We start from the raw sequence: 6,735 nt of genomic DNA, 5'->3' as shown, positions 1-6,735 counted from the left end.
TGGGAGGCAGTGGGCTCTGGGGTGCTGCATGTGTTGGTGGGCGTTTTGATGCTATAAATGTGACTGGTGAGTCAAGTTGTCAGACTGTCTGCTTATCTGGTTACAGTGCCAGTGGGTAGAGATGTGAAACGTGCGATAATAAGAGAACTCACCTTAAGAGTTTTACTTATCCAAATGAACACGCAACTTTCAAAATGAATGTTTCAGCATTGTGAAACTGCTTCTTTTTTTTTTGGACATCCATCAAGAGTTGCTGTGAATTCACCCTGTGCCTCGCTACGGCATCGCCTCGGTGTGGATTTGTCTTTGTAAACTATTTATAAGGAAAAAGCGGATGTGTTTATAATTTGCAGCAGCAAGGCTCCAGCTGTCGGAAAATAGTAAAGTTGCCCTGATTGTACATTCTAGTAATTTCTGGCAAGATGCCCTCAAACATGACTTATTGTCCAAAAACGAAATGTTTATCTATTGAGATGTTTAATGTGTCATCTTCTGACTGCTGTCTTTCTGTTTAAAAGTCATCTGTTCTACTGCAGAATCAAACAGTTTATGTGTTTGTACTCGTGAATATAAGTGGACGAGTCACCAACAATCTCAAAGAAGGGACAATTGACTTGCATAAATGATGTGCCATTAAAGGATTTCCCAGCAAATGCGGCTTCAAATATTATTGACATGACAGACAATCATGTGATGGCACTTAAATCAAATTAATAAAATACCTAAATAAATTAAAATGGTTTGAGTTCACTGTTACTCCATGATAATACAACTTGAATCTGCAAGTATAATGTAAGTATAAAGCCTGGCAACCAAAGCCATTAAAGATATACAGCTGCGGAAAGAATTAAGAGACCACTCCAATTGTTTCTTAAATCTTTATCTCTACATGTGTGGCAGCCATTCCAGTGTGTGTTGAATTCCAAAACAAGAAAAATTCCCAGTAGTTTATAGAATACAATAAAAAAATATATACATATATTTAACTCAAAAGACAAACCTATAAAAAGTAAAACAAGAGAAACTGATCATCTTTTTGAGTTGCCTGCTACCTTGTCTACTTCTTCTGACTGATGCGTTGCCCATTAGAAATTCTTGAACGTGCTCCATCCTGCTTCTGGTGTATTTAACACAGCAGATAAAAATGTCAACAGTAAATAATGTTGACAATTAAATTATTGCTAGCTGAATTCCATTTAGCTGCTATGATTTCAGGTTCCTAGTATTGTGCATGCTGATCAACTCTCATTGGAGACCCCAGAGAACAGAGCCTTGCTTAGTGTTGTTAGTATTACCTCTGCTATCCTGCCATATGACACATTAATGTCTGCTGTGAGAAAGGCGTTGTAATAGCAGAGCAAAAACAGAAACATGGTGAGTTGGAAAATGTTTTAGACAGTGCACACAGATGTTCTTAAGATACTACACTGTAAGATCTCATGTCTAAGAGTTACATTATCCCATCGAAAATGAGGCTGGTTGAAAGTTTAAAAAAAAGAGAAAATTCACCATGAAAAACTATTTGTGCAAATTATTATTAATGCAAGATAAACATTGGAAAACATACTTTTGATTTCAATAAAACCCTTAAAGAATGCGGTTACACCTTTGAATACTCCCCCACAATACACCAGGGTTAATATTTCTCTGTTTATCTTTTCTTAATCTTGGCCCTCTTTGAATTTCTTTAAAGAATTATGACCCACTTCCTCACGAGTTTGGATAATAAGATGTAATTTGGATTAAAAAGGTTATGTTCAATACTTGCTTGATTGCTCCTGTGATTTAACTGATTTAATGGATTACTAATTTAGCCAAGAAGTAAAACACCATCATGCATGATTTGAATCAATTTATTTACAATTAAAATAATCAGTCAAACTGCAAGATGACTGTAGGTGGGATAAAATGGACAAATTGCACATTTCTTTATAACGCAATCATAGTATATATACATATTATTAAAAACATCTGAAGCCTAAGACTTTTTGGGGGGCGGCGCAGTGGTTGGCACTGTTACCTCACAGCAAAAATAATTGTGCATTACTGAATTTGCAGATCTCCGAATTGCCACTCAAATGTTTGACTTTGTTCAGGGATTCATGAAGTTAAAGTTGTGTAATGGCTAGAATGGCCCATTACCTCCTTTGAACTGCTGTGCACCACTGTGAAATGCCATTACCTTGGCTTGGAACTGTTTGAAATGTGTTTACTACCAATAGGCCAATGTATTTTGGCATGGGGTCATGCTTCCTAAACGTTTTATTACAGGTGTATTCCTGGGTTTTACTGCAGCTAGGAAGCTGCCAGAGATACCAATTAGCTGACACAGATCATCAAAACATTTTCCATACCAAATAATTGTGAGAGAAATATTAGCAAGAAATGTAGAGTATAAGTGATGGATTGATTAAGACATTAGTAGGCAGTCAAATTAAAAAATAAAATGTCACAATACAGTTTGTCTCAAGTCATAAAAATATGTCTTATAAATTCATAATATAATAGGTAATTGAAAAGCTATTTAGAGTACAAAAGTCATTAAAATACAATGAGTGTACTTTGTTGCACTTTGAGCAGATTTTTGATGTTAATGCTTTTATAATTTTACTTACGTACAGTGTATTTATACTCTGTGGTATTGCTACTTATTTTATCATAAAATCTCAGTACTTATTAGACCAATGCTTGCAAGAAAAGTGATGTACACTGAACCCTCAATCAACTCCTTTCTCCACCAAATTCACCATCAGTGAGTGATAACACTAACATAATGACTTATTAGGAGCAATGACCTCTGACCTCACAGAGAGGTACTTCTTCAACCTTGGGGCAGCCACACTGGAGCTGTTATTTTAAGTCTGAATCCTCAGGGGTGGTTTTACTCTTCAAACTCCTTATATCTTCCAAGGGAAAAAAGCTCTTACTGGGGGCTAATAGTGTGGACACAAACTCTATTGATTGTAATCACAGAGGACACAAGCCTACATTGATTGTGGCTTTGAAGGAGTGCTTCTCTACTACAAAGATAATGACCCAATGTAACACTCAAGAGAGTCATTGATTACTTCAAGAAAAAGTTAATGTCACACAGTTGCCAGGTGATTTAAACACATCTGTGGTCTATGTTAGGGAATATTTTGTGTAAGCTTGTAAATCTTTAGCTCATTTACGTTTCTTCTCTCTGTCCTCCTTCGACTGGGCTTCCGAAGCCTTGTTGTTCCCACAGTGGGTACAAGCTCATGCTGACCTAAGATTGGCCTTATTGTTTAGGGACAGCTAGCTCCAGTTTATCGGGCCCACTATGCTCCGGTAAACACCTTATTTGTGACCTAGATGACAGTTTAAGTTAAACATATTGTCCAAACTTGTTTAGTCTGCTGCTCTGAGAATGTTGATTATCCATTTGGAAATAGTTAAAACCTCTTTCTATCCCTGAGATCTTCAGAATTGGTTTGGCAACCGCTGTGGCAACTCGTGTCTACAGTAAATGTCTTGTCAATTCTCCGGCCGCAACTCCGAATAAACCCAACAGTGTTTGCCATCAAGTTCCTGCTCTCCAGCGTCTCTCTGTTTCGTCTCCATTGCTTCAGAAGTTTCCACCACAGTCTAGTTTATGTAAAGATCTTATTTCTGAACGTTGCACTGATGAATGACTGCAAACAGAAGAAGTTAATTATTCGGCTTCTGTATAATTGTCTATGGAAGCTTACTCTCCAACAAGACCATTTGAACATTGTGAAGTTTATCTCTAATCACAGTTACTCACTGAAATTGACAATTATAATGTAAGCGTTTGTTGAAATGTTCTTTTACAGTTTTTTACAATTGCTTAAACACAATTTTGGAAACCATCCTGGTTTATCAAAATACTTAACACAATTCACACAACCACACACCCAAACTGCAAAATACCTCATATATGCTGCAAAATGAAGTACTGCAACCAAAACTACATATACCATTATGAAAATCAAACTTTTGCACCAAACGGCACACACTTCATTCATATTACCAGATTTTTGTCTCACCAACTACACACTGTTGGGCAAAATGTAAAGCACTAACCTCTTTAGTAAGCTTTGCCATAATACTAAAATAGTTCAAATTGTTGAAAATTCTTCAGATTGTTCACATGCACAGAAATATTTGTAGATACACACACATGCTGCTGTTATTTTTTATTTTTCACCCAAAAAGTCAATGCAAAATATGTACAGCAGATACATTGGAGTGAACAAAAATATGCTAACAAAAAACAGTAAACTGAAAAAGAAAATTACAGAAAAAATGTGCAGAAAAAAAATATATGAAAAAAAGAGGCGAGAAAAATACTGTAATTACGCAGCATCTTGCCGCATAGCTGGATCTGGCCACAACGCCTCGTCCACATCACAGGCAATATCTTCCCTTGCCAGATATCGAGGGAAGAAGCGCCTTGAGTGCCTTATCCATCCTTGAATCGCACCCACATCAATTTCATCACATGCCTCTTCCATAGCCTGCAAAAGAGGCATGCACACAAAGGGCTGCCGGTCGTAAACCTTCCACCGCCATGCTGAAAAGAACTCTTCTATGGGGTTCAACAATTGTGAGTATGGTGGACGGTATTGCACAACAAATGGTGGGTGGTCAGCAAACCAGGTTTGGACTGGGGCTGCACGATGAAAGCTCACGTTGTCCCATACTATAACATACCTGTTTCTTCGATGCTCTGCATCATTCATACGCTCTGGTGGTATCAGAATATTGTGGAGTCTGTCCAGAAATGTGAGACAATGGGCTGTGTTGTATGGTCCAAGGTTGGCATGACGGTGGAGGACACCATGCGTATGGGAGATGGCAGTGCACATTGTGATGTTCCCACGTTGGCCAGGAACATCTATAATGACTCTGAGGCCAATGACGTTCCTTCCCCTTCTTCTTGTCTTTGCTAAGTTGAACCCAGCCTCATCTACAAAGATGAACTCATGCGGGATTGCATGAGCATCCATTTCCAGAACTCCCTAGAAACAAAGAACAACAATCAGTATCAATATGGTGTTATCAGTACACTGGGAAACAATGTTGCATGTATGTTCTTACAGTAATCTGATTTCATTACTTTCCAAAACCAAGTTTACAATGGCAGCTTCCTGTACCCCGGTGAACATTAGGCCCCTTCCTCCAACATGGTTGCGTCTCTCAGTCCTTTAGAAAAACAAAACAACTAAAACATAGGGCACTGCAGCCTGAAGATATTTCCCCCACAGTAGAGTAAATGATACAGGAAACGTGTACAGTAAGTGTATGACATCAGCCATTCATGAAGTAAACCGGTGTCACCCAACTGATACACTGTGAAATGGCGTGTACTACAAAGAGTGAAATAAATTTTGGTTGCATACCTGTGCTCCAGTCTAAATGTCCGGATGACAGGGACGACAGTAAAACGGCTCAAGTTGGGCTGCACTCTGTCCAGCCTCTCGCATTGTCAGCCCATGGTTGATCAACTAAGGTTGCTCTGATTTAATTTGAAAGTTGTTGTCTTTGGCCATGAACTCCTCTACCAGCTCTACCCCTACCTCTCACTCTTCCTCCTCTTCTCATTCTCACCCTTCCTCTTCCTCTCTCTGCGACGTTTTCCATTGTTGTTGTAAAAAAAAGATGCTCACCTGTGGTGCTTTTATAGTGCTTACTTCCTGATTGAAGTGCTAACAATTAAGCATTGAGGTGTTTGGCTAGGTGGCACATATTTTGGCCAATTAGCTCATGAAGTGTTATTTTGAATGGCAGTGTTTTGATATGGCAAACATGTGACTTTATGTCAGATTGTTGTGTCTTATGCAGAGAACTGTGTTCAGTGCATTTAAAAAGTGCCATTTTGGATTGCAAAATGTGTGTAAAGCAGAAAATGTGTTTAGAGTTTTGGAGACTTGAGAAGAGGTTTTGCTCTCTGTGTGTCAGTTTAAATAATTGTGCTATGCATGTCAATTTAGTGTCTTAGCAACTGTAAAAAACTGTAATAATCAAAGAAAGCAGCAAACATTGTGGTTCCTAAAAGGATTTTTTTGATGCAGGATTTGAAACGTATTGTAATTCACATTTTCTATACACTTTATCAAGGTAACTACTCATAAAATCTGTTTCCCCGGCCATTCGGAAGATGTAACATGATGAGCCTCTGCTAGGTCATTTCTGGGGGGTTTTCCTGCTTATTGTTAATCCAAAACAAAGGTTTTGGTGTGTGACAATGTTTTTTTTTCTTTTCTTATAATGACAAATGTATTGTTATAACTCTGATTGCATTCAGTTGAAAACATAAATTATGCTAACTTGTGTTATCTCACTCAGATTATTACACTGGAATGGTAACCATCCACATCCTGTTTGACTTTTAGGTTCCTGAAGTCTGGCCAGAAGTTTCCATTTCCCCCTTTTTGTTAAATCCCATGTTGTCAGACTTGGAGACCTATTGCTGGGTTAAAACCATAGCTGTGGTAAGTCTGTGAAGTCTATTGAGTGTGTGTGTGTGTGTGTGTGTGTGTGTGTGTGTGTGTGTGTGTGTGTGTGTGTGTGTGTGTGTGTGTGTGTGTGTGTGTGTGTGTGTGTGGTGTGTGTGTCTCAGCAGTTAGGGCTACAACACATGATTATTTTCATTGTTCTGTCAATTATATTTTTCTGAAAATATAGATCAATATATCTACAACTCAAATGAATTTAGATAACTGTCACACACGATGGGTTCATAAATCT

Source organism: Eleginops maclovinus, chromosome 5 (genome assembly GCF_036324505.1).
Source record: "Eleginops maclovinus isolate JMC-PN-2008 ecotype Puerto Natales chromosome 5, JC_Emac_rtc_rv5, whole genome shotgun sequence".
NCBI lineage: Eukaryota > Metazoa > Chordata > Actinopteri > Perciformes > Eleginopidae > Eleginops > Eleginops maclovinus.
This window is presented reverse-complemented; position numbering follows the sequence as displayed.